Below are 22,186 nucleotides of genomic sequence, written 5' to 3'. Positions count from 1 at the left end.
GGGCACAGCGCTGATGACTGTTCAAGCCCAACTGAAGACAAGCCAAAGGAATCGCCTCGTCCAAGCCCGAAGAAAAAAGGTTTATGCGCTGACCTTCAGGATCATTATAGCCGAACAGAGATTAATAATGCTGCACGGCCACAGAAGGATGCTGAGAATTTGCTAAAGAAATTTATTGAATGTTTAACTTGCAAGGAGCAGACTGAGAATTGCCAGTGTTTTAGTACGGATCGAAAAAATGGACAAGACATTGATCCTCAGGTAATGGAAATAACACAACCTGAATCATATCTACAGCAGGGACAAATGTCTCCCTTCAACACAACGCCGCAAAATCCCAACTTCGGAGACCAGCAGTTAGTCAGTAATGACTCTTCAAACCTTGAGGGGAACATTAATTGCATTGAACCTATACACACTCCACTGATAAATGAGCAGAACATTGGAGCAAGAATCCTGAGGACACCGACATCGAGTAGCCAGATAACGAATTTAAAACCCACAGCAGTTTCAAGTGAACCAAGTGTGCTTTCCACTAATGGTGAAGATGCAGATAAGGTCGACCCGATTATCCATTGTACCACACTAACCCCAGTGATTAAGCAGTTATGTATGGGGAGTATAACGTGGGCAATTGAGAACAGTAAAAGAGAGACTGTGACCATGCCAGTCCCAGCAAAATCAGACCCAGAGACCATGAAGGCATGTACATTAGACAAAGATACATATGAGGTACCTGAGAAGAAAAGTGAAACGGAATGTTCTTTGGAAAATAGTACAATGTCGATAGAAACATTGGATCCTATATTCGAGACCATACATATGGGAGAATTTGGGGGTAATAAACAAGGTTCTGCAATGTCTGGGGGAAGATTTAAAATTCCAAAGAAGAAAAGCCCAAATGAAGGACAACGGCAAGACAATGACAGTCCACCGACATGGTGTGCACCACCAGATGAAAACTCTGACAATTTATCCAACCCTAGTGAACAGCAAGCTGCTAATGAGGATCTATCCACGGGATGTGAGACGAGTGACGACAGCATCCCACTTCCCATGCAAAAGGTGCAAGGTGACAGACCTCGCCTAGTGCGTACCGAGGCACTCGATGATCACGGTGGGACCACTGACGACTGCGGTGGCGGCGCACCGCTTCCACCCTCGATGGCTCGAGCCTCTCCACTGGTTGGTGCATTCCTGCATGTTCCGACTCCAGAAGTGCAGCTTCAGGGAATCTCGGGTGCCTCCAGTGAACCTGTTGGGACTCCGGACGGGGGGCATCGACGGAAGGCAGACCGGACTCCAGATGGGGAGCAGCCAAGCGCCGACTCTGATTTGCGCACGCCAGACCTTGCTCCGGACGGGCGGTGTCGCGGCCTCGGTGATGGCACGCTCAGGGTGACGGCGGATGCCACGGCGACAGGGAATGGATCGCGTGGCAGTCCCACTGGGTCGGCAGTGGCAACCAGCACCGGCGGTCCAAGATGGACACACCAATTCGCGCCATCGCCAGACGTTGATGCGAGCAACAATTCTCTCTCCAAGGCGACATGCTTCGACGTTTCTCTGCGGAGTCGCCCTTCCGGCACAGCAGGTGGCCGGAACCAGCGTGCACGGTCTCGGCCAACTTCCACATCTGGCACAGTCATCGCCTTGCATGATATTAGTGATGGTGCTACTTCGATGGCAACGACCCATCGGCTACAAGATGCCGTCCACCACAAACATAAAAAGAAAAAAGACTCCACCTTGTTCCTGGCATGCAGGGCGGATGGATTGGTGCGTAGGCGCAATCAGCGAGCTTTGCGCCGCCTTCCACGCTCGCAACTGAACCGTACGCACACGCCGGATCCTCCACTGGTTCCCAAGGATGACTTCGTGGAGATGCCACGGATCATGCCCCTTCCATCGCCACCAGAACCAAACCACAGCCAAGGCACCACTAACAAAGATGTTGAATGTTATATTTGCACGAATGAAAAAACCAAGCACTGCACGAAGTACAACAAATGGTAAAGTAGAGACTTCGGCAACAGCATCACCTCCAACAGTCCAAGGTGAACCAGTGTGACCCCAAATCTCCACAGCTGAACCGGCTTGAGGACCAGCCCATTCTTGAGGCGGTCACCCATTAGACTGGACTTATACCGCTGTTCATACGTTCAAAAAGTCAAACACTTCTGTATTATAACCTGTTGTTGTTTATTGTTCCAGATATCGTCTGACCAGACCAATGTTCAAGTTTTTTTTTTCTCTCGTATCCAAGTTTTGTTATGGTACAACCTTGTTAGTGTGACGCACCCGACATCGCCCCATGTAAATAGTTACGTCATATACACACGCTGTACACAACACACACACACACTCTTAGATGCACTCACGACACAATTATATTTATAACCACGTAGGCACATATCTTTGTAAAAAGGGGGGATGTCATGATATTCAAACACACACATCATGATAGACACACCAACAGACAAATCAGAACACACAACACCACAACCAATGACAGAAAGATATAAAAGCACAGACACGACCCCCGGTGGTCAGTATTAGCTGCAAAGAAGGACCAGGACACATCGGCCACCAAACACACTCAGGGAGACAGCACGTGCAGAGTATCCAGAACGAACTGTATTATAAGAGTTAAAATAAAATAGAGTTGTACCACATACAACTGTGTTGGCTCATCTGTGCACCAGAGCACCCAACACCACAACACCTACACAATCCCCCAGCCCCTTCACACCTACACAATCCCCCAGCCCCTTCACACCTACACAATTCCCCAGTCCCTTCACACCTGCACAATTCCCCAGCCCCTTCAAACCTGCATATTTCCTCAGCCCCTTCACACCGACACAATCCCCCAGGCACGTCACACCGACACAATCCCCCTGCCCCTTCACACCTGCACAATTCCCCAGCCCCTTAACACCTGCACAGTCCCCAAGCCCCTTCACACTTGCATAGTCCCCCATCCCTTCACATCTGCACAATTCCCCAGACCATTCACACCAACACAATCCCCCAGGCACATCACACCGACACAAACCCCCGCCCCTTCACACCTGCACAAGCCCCCCGCCCCTTCACACCTACACAATCCCCCAGCCCCTTCACACCTACACAATCCCCCAGCCCTTTCACACCGACACAATCCCCCAGCCCCTTCACACCTGCACAATCCCCCAGCCCCTTCACACCTACACAATCCCCCAGCTCCTTCACACCTGCACAGACCCCAAGCGCATTCACACCTGCACAATTCCCCAGCCCCTTCACACCGACACAATCCCCCAGCCCCTCCACACCTTCACAGTCCCAAGCCCCTTCACACCTGCACAATTCCCCAGCCCCTTCACACCGACACAATCCCCCAGCCCCTCCACACCTTCACAGTCACAAGCCCCTTCACACCTGCACAATTCCCCAGCCCCTTCACACCGACACAATCCCCCAGCCCCTTCACACCTTCACAGTCCCAAGCCCCTTCACACCTGCACAATTCCCCAGCCCCTTCACACCGACTCAATCCCCCAGCCACTTCACACCTGTACAATCCCCCAACCCCTTCACACCTACACAATCCGCAAGCCCCTTCACACTTGCATAGTCCCCCACCCCTTCACACCTGCACAATCCCCCAGCCCCTTCACACCTGCACAATCCCCCAGCCCCTTCACACGGGCACAATCCCCCAGCCCCTTCACACGGGCACAATCCCCCAGCCACTTCACACCGACACAATCCCCCAGCCCCTTCACACCTACACAACCCCTCAGCTCCTTCACACCTGCACTATCCCCCAGCCCGTTCACACCTGCACAATCCCCCAGCCCCTTCACACCTACACAATCCCCCAGCCCCTTCACACCTACACAACCCCCCAGCCCCTTCACAACGACACAATCCCCCAGCCCCTTCACAATGACACAATCCCCCAGGCCCGTCACACCGACACAATCCCCCAGGCCCGTCACACCGACACAATCCCCCAGCCCCTTCACACCTACACAATCCCCCAGCCCCTTCACATCTACACAATCCCCCAGCCCCTTCACACCTACACAATCCCCCAGCCCCTTCACACCTGCACAATTCCCCAGCCCCTTCAAACCTGCGTAATTCCCCAGCCCCTTCACACCGACACAATCCCCCAGGCCCGTCACACCGACACAATCCCCCAGCCACTTCACACCTACACAATCCCCCAGGCCCGTCACACCGACACAATCCCCCTGCCCCTTCACACCTACACAATCCCCCAGCCCCTTCACACGTACTCAATCCCCCAGCCCCTTCACACGTACTCAATCCACCAGCCCCGTCACACCGACACAGTCCCCCAGCATCTTTACAACTGCACAATCCCCCAGCCCCTTCACAACTGCACAATTCCCCAGCCCCTTAACACCTGCACAGTCCACAAGCCCCGTCACACCGACACAATCCCCCAGCCTTTTCACACCGACACAATCCCCCAGCCCCTTCACACCTGCACAATTCCCCAGCCCCTTCACACCTACGCAATCCCCCAGCCCCTTCACACTGACACAATCCCTCAGCCCCTTCACACTTGCACAGTCCCCAATCGCCTTCACACCGACACAATCGACCAGCCCCTTCACACCTGCACAATCCCCCAGCCCCTTCACACCTACGCAATCCCCCAGCCGCTTCACACCGAAACAATCCCCCAGCCCCTTCACACCTGCACAATCCCCCAGCCCCTTCACACCTACACAATCCCCCAGGCCCGTCACACCGAAACAATCCCCCAGCCCCTTCACACCTGCACAATCCCCCAGCCCCTTCACACCTACACAATCCCCCAGCTCCTTCACACCTGCACAATCCCCCAGCCCCTTCACACCTACGCAATCCCCCAGCCCCTTCACACCGACACAATCCCTCAGCCCCTTCACAACTGCACAGTCCCCAAGCGCAATCACATCTGCACAATTCCCCAGCCCCTTCACACCGACACAATCCCCCAGCCCCTCCACACCTTCACAGTCCCAAGCCCCTTCACACCTGCACAATTCCCCAGCCCCTTCACACCGACACAATCCCCCAGCCCCTCCACACCTTCACAGTCCCAAGCCCCTTCACACCTGTACAATTCCCCAGCCCCTTCACACCTTCACAGTCCCAAGCCCCTTCACACCTGCACAATTCCCCAGCCCCTTCACACTGACACAATCCCCCAGGCCCGTCACACCGACTCAATCCCCCAGCCACTTCACACCTGTACAATCTCCCAGCCCCTTCACACCTACACAATCCCCCAGCTCCTTCACACTTGCACAGTCCGCAAGCCCCTTCACACTTGCATAGTCCCCCACCCCTTCACACCTGCACAATCCCCCAGCCCCTTCACACCTGCACAATCCCCCAGCCCCTTCACACGGGCACAATCCCCCAGCCCCTTCACACGGGCACAATCCCCCAGCCACTTCACACCGACACAATTCCCCAGCCCCTTCAAACCTGCATAATTCCCCAGCCCCTTCACACCGACACAATCCCCCAGGCCCGTCACACCGACACAATCCCCCAGCACCTTCACACCGACACAATCCCCCAGCCCCTTCACACCTACGCAATCCCCCAGCCCCTTCACACCGAAACAATCCCCCAGCCCCTTCACACCTGCACAATCCCCCAGCCCCTTCACACCTACACAATCTCCCAGCCCCTTCACACCTACACAATCCCCCAGCTCCTTCACACCTACGCATTCCCCCAGCCCCTTCACAACTGCACAATTCCCCAGCCCCTTAACACCGGCACAGTCCACAAGCCCCGTCACACCGACACAATCCCCCAGCCTTTTCACACCGACACAATCCCCCAGCCCCTTCACACCTGCACAATTCCCCAGCCCCTTCACACCTACGCAATCCCCCAGCCCCTTCACACCGACACAATCCCTCAGCCCCTTCACACGTGCACAGTCCCCAATCGCCTTCACACCGACACAATACCCCAGCCCCTTCACACGTTCACAGTCCCCAATCGCCTTCACACCGACACAATCCCCCAGCCCCTTCACACCTGCACAATCCCCCAGCCCCTTCACACCTACGCAATCCCCCAGCCCCTTCACACCTACGCAATCCCCCAGCCCCTTCACACCTGCACAATCCCCCAGCCCCTTCACCCCTACGCAATCCCCCAGCCCCTTCACACCGACGCAATCCCTCAGCCCCTTCACAACTGCACAGTCCCCAAGCGCAATCACACCTGCACAATTCCCCAGCCCCTTCACACCGACACAATCCCCCAGCCCCTCCACACCTTCACAGTCCCAAGCCCCTTCACACCGAAACAATCCCCCAGCCCCTTCACACCTGCACAATCCCCCAGCCCCTTCACACCTACACAATCCCCCAGCCCCTTCACACCTACACAATGCCCAGCTCCTTCACACCTGCACAATCCCCCAGCCCCTTCACACCTACGCAATCCCCCAGCCTCTTCTCACCGACACAATCCCTCAGCCCTTCACACCTGCACAATTCCCCAGCCCCTTCACACCGACGCAATCCCTCAGCCCCTTCACAACTGCACAGTCCCCAAGCGCAATCACACCTGCACAATTCCCCAGCCCCTTCACACCGACACAATCCCCCAGCCCCTCCACACCTTCACAGTCCCAAGCCCCTTCACACCGAAACAATCCCCCAGCCCCTTCACACCTGCACAATCCCCCAGCCCCTTCACACCTACACAATCCCCCAGCCCCTTCACACCTACACAATCCCCAGCTCCTTCACCCCTGCACAATCCCCCAGCCCCTTCACACCTACGCAATCCCCCAGCCCCTTCACACCGACACAATCCCTCAGCCCCTTCACACGTGCACAGTCCCCAATCACCTTCACACCGACACAATCCCCCAGCCCCTTCACACCTGCACAATCCCCCAGCCCCTTCACACCTGCACAATCCCCCAGCCCCTTCACACCTACAGAATCCCCCAGCCCCTTCACACCTTCACAGTCCCAAGCCCCTTCACACCTGCACAATCCCCCAGCCCCTTCACACCTACACAATCCCCCAGCCCCTTCACACCTACACAATCCCCCAGCCCCTTCACACCTACACAACCCCCCAACCCCTTCACATCAACACAATCCCACAGGACCATCACAACGACACAATCCCCCAGGCCCGTCACACCGACGCAATCCCCCAGCCCCTTCACACCTACACAATCCCCCAGGCCCGTCACACCGACGCAATCCCCCAGCCCCTTCACACCTACACAATCCCCCAGGCCCGTCACACCGACGCAATCCCCCAGCCCCTTCGCAACGACACAATCCCCCAGCCCCTTCACACCTACACAATCCCCCAGCCCCTTCACACCTACACAATCCCCCAGCCCCTTCACACCTGCATAACTCCCCAGCCCCGTCACACCGACACAATCCCCCAGCACCTTCACACCCACACAATCCCCCAGCCACTTCACACCTACACAATCCCCCAGGCCCGTCACACCGACACAATCCCCCAGCATCTTTACAACTGCACAATCCCCCAGCCCCTTCACAACTGCACAATTCCCCAGCCCCTTAACACCTGCACAGTCCACAAGCCCCGTCACACCGACACAATCCCCCAGCCTTTTCACACCGACACAATCCCCCAGCCCCTTCACACCTGCACAATTCCCCAGCCCCTTCACACCTACGCAATCCCCCAGCCCCTTCACACCGACACAATCCCTCAGCCCCTTCACACATGCACAGTCCCCAATCGCCTTCACACCGACACAATCCCCCAGCCCCTTCACACCTGCACAATCCCCCAGCCCCTTCACACCTACGCAATCCCCCAGCCCCTTCACACCGAAACAGTCCCCCAGCCCCTTCACACCTGCACAATCCCCCAGCCCCTTCACACCTACACAATCCCCCAGCCCCTTCACACCGACACAATCCCTCAGCCCCTTCACACCTGCACAATTCCCCAGCCCCTTCACACCTACGCAATCCCCCAGCCCCTTCACACCGACACAATCCCTCAGCCCCTTCACACGTGCACAGTCCCCAATCGCCTTCACACCGACACAATCCCCCAGCCCCTTCACACCTGCACAATCCCCCAGCCCCTTCACACCTACACAATCCCCCAGCCCCTTCACAGCTTCACAGTCCCAAGCCCCTTCACACCTGCACAATCCCCCAGCCCCTTCACACCTACACAATCCCCCAGCCCCTTCACACCTACACAACCCCCCAGCCCCTTCACATCAACACAATCCCACAGGACCATCACAACGACACAATCCCCCAGCCCCTTCACACCTACACAATCCCCCAACCGCTTCACACCAACACAATCCCCCAGCCCCTTCACACCTACACAATCCCCCAGCCCCTTCACACCTGCACAATTCCCCAGCCCCTTCAAACCTGCATAATTCCCCAGCCCCTTCACACCGACACAATCCACCACCACCTTCACACCGACACAACCCCCCAGCCACTTCACACCTACACAATCCCCCAGCCCCTTCACACCTACACAATCCCCCAGCCCCTTCACACGTACTCAATCCCCCAGCCCCTTCACACCTGCACAATCCCCCAGCCCCTTCACATCTACGCAATCCCCCAGCCCCTTCACACCGACACAATCCCTCAGCCCCTTCACACCTGCACAGTCCCCAAGCGCATTCACACCTGCACAGTCCCAAGCCCCTTCACACCTGCACAATTCCCCAGCCCCATCACACCGACACAATCCCCCAGCCCCTCCACACCTTCACAGTCCCATGCCCCTTCACACCTGCACCATTCCCCAGCCCCTTCACAGCGACACAATCCCCCAGCCCCTCCACACCTTCACAGTCCCAAGCCCCTTAACACCTGCACAATTCCCCAGCCCCTTCACACCGACACAATCCCCCAGCCCCTTCACACCTTCACAGTCCCAAGCCCCTTCACACCTGCACAATTCCCCAGCCCTTCACACTGACACAATCCCCCAGGCCCGTCACACCGACTCAATCCCCCAGCCACTTCACACCTGTACAATCCCCCAGCCCCTTTACACCAACACAATCCCCCAGCTCCTTCACACTTGCACAGTCCGCAAGCCCCTTCACACCTTCACAGTCCCAAGCCTCTTCACACTTGCACAATCCGCCAGCCCCTTCACACCTGCACAATCCCCCAGCCCCTTCACACCTGCACAATCCCCCAGCCCCTTCACACGGGCACAATCCCCCAGCCCCTTCACACGGGCACAATCCCCCAGCCCCTTCACACCTGCACAATCCCCCAGCCACTTCACACCGACACAATCCCCCAGCCCCTTCACACCTACACAACCCCCCAGCTCCTTCACACCTGCACTATCCCCCAGCCCTTTCACACCAGCACAATCCCCCAGCCCCTTCACACCTACACAATCCCCCAGCCCCTTCACACCTACACAATCCCCCAGCTCCTTCACACCTGCACTATCCCCCAGCCCTTTCACACCAGCACAATCCCCCAGCCACTTCACACCGACACAATCCCCCAGCCCCTTCACACCTACACAACTCCCCAGCTCCTTCACACCTGCACTATCCCCCAGCCCTTTCACACCAGCACAATCCCCCAGCCCCTTCACAACGACACAATCCCCCAGCCCCTTCACACCTACACAATCCCCCAGGCCCGTCACACCGACACAATCCCCCAGCCCCTTCACACCGACACAATCCCCCAGCCCCTTCACACCTACACAATCCCTCAGCCCCTTCACAACTGCACAGTCCCCAAGCGCAATCACATCTGCACAATTCCCCAGCCCCTTCACACCGACACAATCCCCCAGCCCCTCCACACCTTCACAGTCCCAAGCCCCTTCACACCTGCACAATTCCCCAGCCCCTTCACACCGACACAATCCCCCAGCCCCTCCACACCTTCACAGTCCCAAGCCCCTTCACACCTGTACAATTCCCCAGCCCCTTCACACCTTCACAGTCCCAAGCCCCTTCACACCTGCACAATTCCCCAGCCCCTTCACACTGACACAATCCCCCAGGCCCGTCACACCGACTCAATCCCCCAGCCACTTCACACCTGTACAATCTCCCAGCCCCTTCACACCTACACAATCCCCCAGCTCCTTCACACTTGCACAGTCCGCAAGCCCCTTCACACTTGCATAGTCCCCCACCCCTTCACTCCTGCACAATCCCCCAGCCCCTTCACACCTGCACAATCCCCCAGCCCCTTCACACGGGCACAATCCCCCAGCCCCTTCACACGGGCACAATCCCCCAGCCACTTCACACCGACACAATTCCCCAGCCCCTTCAAACCTGCATAATTCCCCAGCCCCTTCACACCGACACAATCCCCCAGGCCCGTCACACCGACACAATCCCCCAGCACCTTCACACCGACACAATCCCCCAGCCCCTTCACACCTACGCAATCCCCCAGCCCCTTCACACCGAAACAATCCCCCAGCCCCTTCACACCTGCACAATCCCCCAGCCCCTTCACATCTACACAATCTCCCAGCCCCTTCACACCTACACAATCCCCCAGCTCCTTCACACCTACGCATTCCCCCAGCCCCTTCACAACTGCACAATTCCCCAGCCCCTTAACACCGGCACAGTCCACAAGCCCCGTCACACCGACACAATCCCCCAGCCTTTTCACACCGACACAATCCCCCAGCCCCTTCACACCTGCACAATTCCCCAGCCCCTTCACACCTACGCAATCCCCCAGCCCCTTCACACCGACACAATCCCTCAGCCCCTTCACACGTGCACAGTCCCCAATCGCCTTCACACCGACACAATACCCCAGCCCCTTCACACGTTCACAGTCCCCAATCGCCTTCACACCGACACAATCCCCCAGCCCCTTCACACCTGCACAATCCCCCAGCCCCTTCACACCTACGCAATCCCCCAGCCCCTTCACACCTACGCAATCCCCCAGCCCCTTCACACCTGCACAATCCCCCAGCCCCTTCACACCTACGCAATCCCCCAGCCCCTTCACACCGACGCAATCCCTCAGCCCCTTCACAACTGCACAGTCCCCAAGCGCAATCACACCTGCACAATTCCCCAGCCCCTTCACACCGACACAATCCCCCAGCCCCTCCACACCTTCACAGTCCCAAGCCCCTTCACACCGAAACAATCCCCCAGCCCCTTCACACCTGCACAATCCCCCAGCCCCTTCACACCTACACAATCCCCCAGCCCCTTCACACCTACACAATCCCCAGCTCCTTCACACCTGCACAATCCCCCAGCCCCTTCACACCTACGCAATCCCCCAGCCTCTTCACACCGACACAATCCCTCAGCCCTTCACACCTGCACAATTCCCCAGCCCCTTCACACCGACGCAAACCCTCAGCCCCTTCACAACTGCACAGTCCCCAAGCGCAATCACACCTGCACAATTCCCCAGCCCCTTCACACCGACACAATCCCCCAGCCCCTCCACACCTTCACAGTCCCAAGCCCCTTCACACCGAAACAATCCCCCAGCCCCTTCACACCTGCACAATCCCCCAGCCCCTTCACACCTACACAATCCCCCAGCCCCTTCACACCTACACAATCCCCAGCTCCTTCACCCCTGCACAATCCCCCAGCCCCTTCACACCTACGCAATCCCCCAGCCCCTTCACACCGACACAATCCCTCAGCCCCTTCACACGTGCACAGTCCCCAATCACCTTCACACCGACACAATCCCCCAGCCCCTTCACACCTGCACAATCCCCCAGCCCCTTCACACCTGCACAATCCCCCAGCCCCTTCACACCTACAGAATCCCCCAGCCCCTTCACACCTTCACAGTCCCAAGCCCCTTCACACCTGCACAATCCCCCAGCCCCTTCACACCTACACAATCCCCCAGCCCCTTCACACCTACACAATCCCCCAGCCCCTTCACACCTACACAACCCCCCAACCCCTTCACATCAACACAATCCCACAGGACCATCACAACGACACAATCCCCCAGGCCCGTCACACCGACGCAATCCCCCAGCCCCTTCACACCTACACAATCCCCCAGGCCCGTCACACCGACGCAATCCCCCAGCCCCTTCACACCTACACAATCCCCCAGGCCCGTCACACCGACGCAATCCCCCAGCCCCTTCGCAACGACACAATCCCCCAGCCCCTTCACACCTACACAATCCCCCAGCCCCTTCACACCTACACAATCCCCCAGCCCCTTCACACCTGCATAACTCCCCAGCCCCTTCACACCGACACAATCCCCCAGGCCCGTCACACCGACACAATCCCCCAGCACCTTCACACCGACACAATCCCCCAGCCACTTCACACCTACACAATCCCCCAGGCCCGTCACACCGACACAATCCCCCAGCATCTTTACAACTGCACAATCCCCCAGCCCCTTCACAACTGCACAATTCCCCAGCCCCTTAACACCTGCACAGTCCACAAGCCCCGTCACACCGACACAATCCCCCAGCCTTTTCACACCGACACAATCCCCCAGCCCCTTCACACCTGCACAATTCCCCAGCCCCTTCACACCTACGCAATCCCCCAGCCCCTTCACACCGACACAATCCCTCAGCCCCTTCACACATGCACAGTCCCCAATCGCCTTCACACCGACACAATCCCCCAGCCCCTTCACACCTGCACAATCCCCCAGCCCCTTCACACCTGCACAATCCCCCAGCCCCTTCACACCGAAACAGTCCCCCAGCCCCTTCACACCTGCACAATCCCCCAGCCCCTTCACACCTACACAATCCCCCAGCCCCTTCACACCGACACAATCCCTCAGCCCCTTCACACCTGCACAATTCCCCAGCCCCTTCACACCTACGCAATCCCCCAGCCCCTTCACACCGACACAATCCCTCAGCCCCTTCACACGTGCACAGTCCCCAATCGCCTTCACACCGACACAATCCCCCAGCCCCTTCACACCTGCACAATCCCCCAGCCCCTTCACACCTACACAATCCCCCAGCCCCTTCACAGCTTCACAGTCCCAAGCCCCTTCACACCTGCACAATCCCCCAGCCCCTTCACACCTACACAATCCCCCAGCCCCTTCACACCTACACAACCCCCCAGCCCCTTCACATCAACACAATCCCACAGGACCATCACAACGACACAATCCCCCAGCCCCTTCACACCTACACAATCCCCCAACCGCTTCACACCAACACAATCCCCCAGCCCCTTCACACCTACACAATCCCCCAGCCCCTTCACACCTGCACAATTCCCCAGCCCCTTCAAACCTGCATAATTCCCCAGCCCCTTCACACCGACACAATCCCCCAGGCCCGTCACACCGACACAATCCACCACCACCTTCACACCGACACAACCCCCCAGCCACTTCACACCTACACAATCCCCCAGCCCCTTCACACCTACACAATCCCCCAGCCCCTTCACACGTACTCAATCCCCCAGCCCCTTCACACCAGCACAATCCCCCAGCCCCTTCACATCTACGCAATCCCCCAGCCCCTTCACACCGACACAATCCCTCAGCCCCTTCACACCTGCACAGTCCCCAAGCGCATTCACACCTGCACAGTCCCAAGCCCCTTCACACCTGCACAATTCCCCAGCCCCTTCACACCGACACAATCCCCCAGCCCCTCCACACCTTCACAGTCCCAAGCCCCTTCACACCTGCACCATTCCCCAGCCCCTTCACAGCGACACAATCCCCCAGCCCCTCCACACCTTCACAGTCCCAAGCCCCTTAACACCTGCACAATTCCCCAGCCCCTTCACACCGACACAATCCCCCAGCCCCTTCACACCTTCACAGTCCCAAGCCCCTTCACACCTGCACAATTCCCCAGCCCTTCACACTGACACAATCCCCCAGGCCCGTCACACCGACTCAATCCCCCAGCCACTTCACACCTGTACAATCCCCCAGCCCCTTTACACCAACACAATCCCCCAGCTCCTTCACACTTGCACAGTCCGCAAGCCCCTTCACACCTTCACAGTCCCAAGCCTCTTCACACTTGCACAATCCGCCAGCCCCTTCACACCTGCACAATCCCCCAGCCCCTTCACACCTGCACAATCCCCCAGCCCCTTCACACGGGCACAATCCCCCAGCCCCTTCACACGGGCACAATCCCCCAGCCCCTTCACACCTGCACAATCCCCCAGCCACTTCACACCGACACAATCCCCCAGCCCCTTCACACCTACACAACCCCCCAGCTCCTTCACACCTGCACTATCCCCCAGCCCTTTCACACCAGCACAATCCCCCAGCCCCTTCACACCTACACAATCCCCCAGCCCCTTCACACCTACACAATCCCCCAGCTCCTTCACACCTGCACTATCCCCCAGCCCTTTCACACCAGCACAATCCCCCAGCCACTTCACACCGACACAATCCCCCAGCCCCTTCACACCTACACAACCCCCCAGCTCCTTCACACCTGCACTATCCCCCAGCCCTTTCACACCAGCACAATCCCCCAGCCCCTTCACAACGACACAATCCCCCAGCCCCTTCACACCTACACAATCCCCCAGGCCCGTCACACCGACACAATCCCCCAGCCCCTTCACACCGACACAATCCCCCAGCCCCTTCACACCTACACAATCCCCCAGCCCCTTCACACCTACACAATCCCCCAGCCCCTTCACACCTACACAATCACCCAGCCCCTTCACACCTGCACAATTCCACAGCCCCTTCAAACCTGCATAATTCCCCAGCCCCTTCACACCTACACAATCCCCCAGCCCCTTCACACGTACTCAATCCACCAGCCCCGTCACACCGACACAGTCCCCCAGCATCTTTACAACTGCACAATCCCCCAGCCCCTTCACAACTGCACAATTCCCCAGCCCCTTAACACCTGCCCAGTCCACAAGCCCGGTCACACCGACACAATCCCCCAGCCTTTTCGCACCGACACAATCCCCCAGCCCCTACACACCTGCACAATTCCTCAGCCCCTTCACACCTACGCAATCCCCCTGCCCCTTCACACCGACACAATCCCTCAGCCCCTTCACACGTGCACCGTCCCCAATCGCCTTCACACCGACACAATCCCCCAGCCCCTTCACACCTGTACAATCCCCCAGCCCCTTCACACCTACGCAATCCCCCAGCCCCTTCACACCGAAACAATCCCCCAGCCCCTTCACACCTGCACAATTCCCCAGCCCCTTCACACTGACACAATCCCCCAGCCCCTCCACACCTGCACAGTCCCAAGCCCCTTCACACCTGCACAATTCGCCAGCCCCTTCACACTGACACAATCTCACAGGCCCGTCACACCGACACAATCCCCCAGGCCTTCACACCTGCACAATCCCCCAGCCCCTTCACACCTACACATTCCCCCAGCCCCTTCACACTTGCACAGTCCCCCAGCCCCTTCACACCTCCACAATCCCCCAGCCCCTTCACACCTGCACAATTCCCCAGCCCCTTCAAACCTGCATAATTCCCCAGCCCCTTCACACCGACACAATCCCCCAGGCCCGTCACACCGACACAATCCACCACCACCTTCACACCGACACAACCCCCCAGCCACTTCACACCTACACAATCCCCCAGCCCCTTCACACCTACACAATCCCCCAGCCCCTTCACACGTACTCAATCCCCCAGCCCCTTCACACCTGCACAATCCCCCAGCCCCTTCACATCTACGCAATCCCCCAGCCCCTTCACACCGACACAATCCCTCAGCCCCTTCACACCTGCACAGTCCCCAAGCGCATTCACACCTGCACAGTCCCAAGCCCCTTCACACCTGCACAATTCCCCAGCCCCTTCACACCGACACAATCCCCCAGCCCCTCCACACCTTCACAGTCCCAAGCCCCTTCACACCTGCACCATTCCCCAGCCCCTTCACAGCGACACAATCCCCCAGCCCCTCCACACCTTCACAGTCCCAAGCCCCTTAACACCTGCACAATTCCCCAGCCCCTTCACACCGACACAATCCCCCAGCCCCTTCACACCTTCACAGTCCCAAGCCCTTCACACCTGCACAATTACCCAGCCCTTCACACTGACACAATCCCCCAGGCCCGTCACACCGACTCAATCCCCCAGCCACTTCACACCTGTACAATCCCCCAGCCCCTTTACACCAACACAATCCCCCAGCTCCTTCACACTTGCACAGTCCGCAAGCCCCTTCACACCTTCACAGTCCCAAGCCTCTTCACACTTGCACAATCCGCCAGCCCCTTCACACCTGCACAATCCCCCAGCCCCTTCACGCCTGCACAATCCCCCAGCCCCTTCACACGGGCACAATCCCCCAGCCCCTTCACACGGGCACAATCCCCCAGCCCCTTCACACCTGCACAATCCCCCAGCCACTTCACACCGACACAATCCCCCAGCCCCTTCACACCTACACAACCCCCCAGCTCCTTCACACCTGCACTATCCCCCAGCCCTTTCACACCAGCACAATCCCCCAGCCCCTTCACACCTACACAATCCCCCAGCCCCTTCACACCTACACAATCCCCCAGCTCCTTCACACCTGCACTATCCCCCAGCCCTTTCACACCAGCACAATCCCCCAGCCACTTCACACCGACACAATCCCCCAGCCCCTTCACACCTACACAACCCCCCAGCTCCTTCACACCTGCACTATCCCCCAGCCCTTTCACACCAGCACAATCCCCCAGCCCCTTCACAACGACACAATCCCCCAGCCCCTTCACACCTACACAATCCCCCAGGCCCGTCACACCGACACAATCCCCCAGCCCCTTCACACCGACACAATCCCCCAGCCCCTTCACACCTACACAATCCCCCAGCCCCTTCACACCTACACAATCCCCCAGCCCCTTCACACCTACACAATCACCCAGCCCCTTCACACCTGCACAATTCCACAGCCCCTTCAAACCTGCATAATTCCCCAGCCCCTTCACACCTACACAATCCCCCAGCCCCTTCACACGTACTCAATCCACCAGCCCCGTCACACCGACACAGTCCCCCAGCATCTTTACAACTGCACAATCCCCCAGCCCCTTCACAACTGCACAATTCCCCAGCCCCTTAACACCTGCCCAGTCCACAAGCCCGGTCACACCGACACAATCCCCCAGCCTTTTCGCACCGACACAATCCCCCAGCCCCTTCACACCTGAACAATTCCTCAGCCCCTTCACACCTACGCAATCCCCCTGCCCCTTCACACCGACACAATCCCTCAGCCCCTTCACACGTGCACCGTCCCCAATCGCCTTCACACCGACACAATCCCCCAGCCCCTTCACACCTGTACAATCCCCTAGCCCCTTCACACCTACGCAATCCCCCAGCCCCTTCACACCGAAACAATCCCCCAGCCCCTTCACACCTGCACAATTCCCCAGCCCCTTCACACTGACACAATCCCCCAGCCCCTCCACACCTGCACAGTCCCAAGCCCCTTCACACCTGCACAATTCGCCAGCCCCTTCACACTGACACAATCTCACAGGCCCGTCACACCGACACAATCCCCCAGGCCTTCACACCTGCACAATCCCCCAGCCCCTTCACACCTACACATTCCCCCAGCCCCTTCACACTTGCACAGTCCCCCAGCCCCTTCACACCTCCACAATCCCCCAGCCCCTTCACACCGACAAAATCCCCCAGCCCCTTCACACCTACACAACCCCCCAGTACCTTCACACCTCCACAATCCCCCAGCCCCTTCACACCGACAAAATCCCCCAGCTCCTTCACACCTGCACAATCCCCCAGTACCTTCACACCTACACAATCCCCCAGCCCCTTCACACCTACACAATCCCCCAGCCCCTTCACACCAACACAATCCCCCAGGACCGTCACAACGACACAATCCCCCAGCCCCTTCACACCTACACAATCCCCCAGGCCCGTCACACCGACACAATCCCCCAGCCCCTTCACACCGACACAATCCCCCAGCCCCTTCACACCGACACAATGCCCCAGCCCCTTGACACCTACACAATCCCGCAGCCCCTTCACACCTACACAATTCCCCAGCCCCTTCACACCTACACAATTCCCCAGCCCCTTCACACCTACACAATTCCCCAGCCCCTTCACACCTACACAATTCCCCAGCCCCTTCACACCTACACAATGCCCAAGCCCCTTCACACCTACACAATCCCCCAGCCCCTTCACACCTACACAATTCCCCAGCCCCTTCACACCGACAAAATCCCCCAGCCCCTTCACACCTACACAATGCCCCAGCCCCTTCACACCTACACAATTCCCCAGCCCCTTCACACCTACACAGTCCCCCAGCCCCTTCACACCTGCACAATTCCCCAGCCTCTTCAAACCTGCGTAATTCCCCAGCCCCTTCACACCGACACAATCCCCCAGGCACATCACACCGACACAATCCCCCTGCCCCTTCACACCTACACAATCCCCCAGCCCCTTCACACGTACTCAATCCACCAGCCCAGTCACACCAACACAGTCCCCCAGCATCTTTACACCTGCACAATCCCCCAGCACCTTCACACCTGCAAAATTCCCCAGCCCCTTAACACCTGCACAGTCCACAAGCCCCTTCACACCGACACAATCCACCAGCCTTTTCACACCGACACTATCCCCCAGCCCTTTCACACCTGCACAATTCCCCAGCCGCTTCACACCTATACAATCCCCCAGCCCCTTCACACCGACACAATCCCTCAGCCCCTTCACACGTGCACCGTCCCCAATCGCCTTCACACCGACACAATCCCCCAGCCCCTTCACACCTGTACAATCCCCCAGCCCCTTCACACCTACGCAATCCCCCAGCCCCTTCACACCGAAACAATCCCCCAGCCCCTTCACACCTGCACAATCCCCCAGCCCCTCCACACCTGCACAGTCCCAAGCCCCTTCACACCTGCACAATTCGCCAGCCCCTTCACACTGACACAATCTCACAGGCCCGTCACACCGACACAATCCCCCAGGCCTTCACACCTGCACAATCCCCCAGCCCCTTCACACCTACACATTCCCCCAGCCCCTTCACACTTGCACAGTCCCCCAGCCCCTTCACACCTCCACAATCCCCCAGCCCCTTCACACCGACAAAATGCCCCAGCCCCTTCACACCTACACAACCCCCCAGCCCCTTCACACCTGCACAATCCCCCAGTACCTTCACACCGACAAAATCCCCCAGCCCCTTCACACCTACACAACCCCCCAGCTCCTTCACACCTGCACAATCCCCCAGTACCTTCACACCTACAAAATCCCCCAGCCCCTTCACACCTACACAATCCCCCAGCCCCTTCACACCAACACAATCCCCCAGGACCGTCACAACGACACAATCCCCCAGCCCCTTCACACCTACACAATCCCCCAGGCCCGTCACACCGACACAATCCCCCAGCCCCTTCACACCGACACAATCCCCCAGCCCCTTCACACCAACACAATCCCCCAGGACCGTCACAACGACACAATCCCCCAGCCCCTTCACACCTACACAATCCCCCAGGCCTGTCACACCGACACAATCCCCCAGCCCCTTCACACCTACACAATCCCCCAGCCCCTTCACACCTACACAATCCCCCAGCCCCTTCACACCTACACAATTCCCCAGCCCCTTCACACCGACAAAATCCCCCAGCCCCTTCACACCTACACAATGCCCCAGCCACTTCACACGTACACAATTCCCCAGTCCCTTCACACCTACAGAGTCCCCCAGCCCCTTCACACCTGCACAATTCCCCAGCCTCTTCAAACCTGCGTAATTCCCCAGCCCCTTCACACCGACACAATCCCCCAGGCACATCACACCGACACAATCCCTCTGCCCCTTCACACCTACACAATCCCCCAGCCCCTTCACACGTACTCAATCCACCAGCCCAGTCACACCAACACAGTCCCCCAGCATCTTTACACCTGCACAATCCCCCAGCCCCTTCACACCTGCAAAATTCCCCAGCCCCTTAACACCTGCACAGTCCACAAGCCCCTTCACACCGACACAATCCACCAGCCTTTTCACACCGACACTATCCCCCAGCCCTTTCACACCTGCACAATTCCCCAGCCGCTTCACACCTATACAATCCCCCAGCCCCTTCACACCTACGCAAACCCCCAGCCCCTTCACACCGACACAATCCCCCAGCCGCTTCACACTTGCACAGTCCCCCAGCCCCTTCACACCTGCACAGTCCCTCATCACCTTCACACCTGCACACTCCCCCAGCCCCTTCACACCTACACAATCCCCCAGCCCCTTCACACCGACACAATCCCACAGCCCCTTCATACCGACACAATCCCCCAGGCCCTTCACGCCGACACAAACCCCCAGCCCCTTCATACCGACACAATCCCCCAGGCCCTTCACACCGACACAATCCCCCAGCAGCTTCACACCGACACAAACCCCCAGCCACTTCACACCGACACAAACCCCCAGCCCCTTCACACCAACACAATCCCCCAGCCCCTTCACACCGACACAATCCCCCAGCCCCTTCACACCTGCACAATCCCCCAGGCCCGTCACACCGACACAATCCCCCAGCCCCTTCACACCGACACAATCCCCCAGGCCCGTCACACCGACACAAACCCCCAGCCCTTTCACACCGACAAAATCCCCCAGCCCCTTCACACCTGCACAATCCACCAGCCCCTTCACACCGACTCAAACCCCCAGCCCCGTCACACCTGCACAATCCCCCAGCCCCTTCACACCGACTCAAACCCCCAGCCCCTTCACACTGACACAATCCCCCAGCCCCTTCACACCTGCACAATCCCCCAGCCCCTTCACACCGACAAAATCCCTCAGCCCTTTCACACCTGCACCATCCCCCAGCCCCTTCACACCTGCACAGTCCCCAAGCCCCTTCGCACCGACACAATCCCCCAGCCCCTTCACACCTGCACCATCCCCCAGCCCCTTCACACCTGCACAGTCCCCAAGCCCCTTCACACCTGCACAATCCCGCAGGCCCGTGACACCGACACAATCCCCCAGCCCCTTCACAGTGACTCAATCCCCCAGCCCCTTCAAACTGACACAATCCCCCAGCCCCTTCACACCTACACAATCCCCCAGCCCCTTCACACCTACACAATCCCACAGCCCCTTCAGACGTACTCAATCCACCAGCCACTTCACACCGACACATTCCCCCAGGCCCGTCGCACCGACACAAACCCCCAGCCCCTTCACACGTGCACAATCCCTCAGCCCCTTCAAACCGACTCAATCCCTCAGCCCCTTCACACTTACACAATTCCCCAGCCCCTTCACACCAACACCATCCCCCATGCCCGTCACACCTACACAACCCCCCAGCCCCTTCACATGAACATAATCCCCCAGGACCATCACAACGACACAATCCCCCAGCCCCTTCACACCTACACAATCCCCCAGGCCCGTCACACCGACACAATCCCCCAGCCCCTTCACACCTAAACAATCCCCCAGCCCCTTCACACCTAAACAATCCCCCAGCCCCTTCACACCGACACAATCCCCCAGCCCCTTCACACCTAAACAATCCCCCAGCCCCTTCACACCTACACAATCCCCCAGCCCCTTCACACGTGCACAATTCCCCAGCGCCTTCACACCGACACAATCCCCCAGGCCCGTCACACCGACACAATCCCCCAGCCCCTTCACACCTGCACAATTCCCCAGCGCCTTCACACCGACACAATCCCCCAGGCCCGTCACACCGACACCATCCCCCAGCACCTTCACACCGATACAATCCCCCAGCCCCTTCACACCTGCACCATCCCTGAGCCCCTTCACACCTGCACTGTCCCCAAGCCCCTTTGCACCGACACATTCCCCCAGCCCCTTCACACCTGCACAATCACCCAGCCCCTTCACACCTACACAATCCCGCAGGCCCGTGACACCGACACAATCCCCCAGCCCCTTCACAGTGACACAATCCCCCAGCCCCTTCAAACTGACACAATGCCCCAGCCCCTTCACACCTACACAATCCCCCAGCCCCTTCACACCTACATAATCCAACAGCCCCTTCAGACGGACTCAATCCACCAGCCACTTCACACCGACACATTCCCCCAGGCCCGTCGCACCGACACAAACCCGCAGCCCC

This window comes from Scyliorhinus torazame, chromosome 4 (assembly GCF_047496885.1).
Source record: "Scyliorhinus torazame isolate Kashiwa2021f chromosome 4, sScyTor2.1, whole genome shotgun sequence".
Lineage (NCBI taxonomy): Eukaryota > Metazoa > Chordata > Chondrichthyes > Carcharhiniformes > Scyliorhinidae > Scyliorhinus > Scyliorhinus torazame.
This window is presented reverse-complemented; position numbering follows the sequence as displayed.